The sequence below is a fragment of the Alexandromys fortis genome, unplaced genomic scaffold, assembly GCF_014885135.2.
Source record: "Alexandromys fortis isolate MF-2015 unplaced genomic scaffold, M_Fortis_MF-2015_v1.1 scaffold_119, whole genome shotgun sequence".
In the NCBI taxonomy this organism is placed as follows: domain Eukaryota; kingdom Metazoa; phylum Chordata; class Mammalia; order Rodentia; family Cricetidae; genus Alexandromys; species Alexandromys fortis.
The window spans coordinates 5,673,125-5,674,297 of record NW_026067991.1 but is presented as its reverse complement, the minus strand read 5'-3'; the positions used below and the strand labels follow the sequence as shown (position 1 = coordinate 5,674,297).

At 43.8% G+C, this 1,173-nt stretch overlaps 1 protein-coding gene across 1 annotated transcript in view; it reads left to right on the top strand.

Annotated features, from left to right (window-relative positions):
• The window catches only part of LOC126512173 (protein mono-ADP-ribosyltransferase PARP14-like), an 11,185-nt gene continuing 10,012 nt past the window's right edge, over positions 1–1,173 (top strand). The window contains exons 1-2 of the mRNA XM_050159783.1: positions 1–30; positions 374–538. The gene's annotated coding sequence lies outside the window, so the exon portion shown is untranslated. The remainder of the gene's footprint in view (positions 31–373; positions 539–1,173) is intronic.

Below are 1,173 nucleotides of genomic sequence, written 5' to 3'. Positions count from 1 at the left end.
CAAGTGTGGAGAACGAATGTTCTGTCTTGGGTAAGGAATGATGCTGCTTCTTGGAGCTGAATTGGAAGGGGAAGATTGACTGTGGGAGGCAGTGAGGAAACCGAGGAAGGGCCTTGGGCTGGGAAGACAATGTATAAATCTTTTTTTTTTTTGGTTTTCTTTTATTTTGAGACTCCTGTATTCATCTTAAGATCATATATTTTATGAAAGAATTCCATATGGAAGAAAGTAAAAAGTAGAAGGTTATCAAATTTCATGATGTGTAGTATTTCATGAACTTTTAATTCATAAAACGTTTTCTCATGAAATCAGACATCTTGCTTTCTCCAAGCGCAGATCAGCGTCTGACTCTGAATCTGTTCCTGTTTCACAGCTCAGCAGAACAGTGAGTACATAGTTACTTAAGGTGGATCACTGAGATGCAAGATTATTATTCACGTTGTTGGTGGGAATGACGTGAAGAGATCAGTTTCCTGTGTTTTAGAAGAATGTGAACAACGGAACTACTCATCCATTTGCCTACCAGCCATTGGCACAGGTCCGTAGCCACAGGCTGTCAAGGCTCCATCCCAAAGTGTCCACTTCCCCATGGATTTGGTGTTCACTGGGTCTGGGTGATGACAGGTACACCTTCCCTGGGAGTAGATAGTTTCCTCACTCCAAGGCACCCCATCCACTAGGGAATGAGCAAAGCCTGTGGGATCTTTAAGGAGGAGGAAAATGAGCAGGGTACATTTATGTGCACCTCTGGCCCCAATGATGGGAAGGACAGAGGCAGGAGGAGTGAACTTCGTCCCCACAATTATTGTCTTCAAGGTTACTCAAAGGCATCTGCTATAATTTCCTGCCCCATTGGTGGATGCCATTAACAGGGATAATCCAGATGGACTTTCAGTTGATCAAACCAGCTTTCCCAGGAGACTTTTACATTGCCTGTTGTAACATGAACGGGCCTGGCTTGCTTGTTGGGGGTTTTGTCCCGCCCAGTTACCCCAGCTGTTTAGTCCCAAAGAAAATCACACATAGATCTCCATAAATTATAAGCTGATTGGCCCATTAGCTCTAGCCTCTTACTGGCTAACTCTCACATCTTGATTAACCCATTTTTCTGATCTATGTTAGCCATGTGGCTCAGTACCTTTTTTCAGTGGGGCAGATCACATTCTGCTGCTT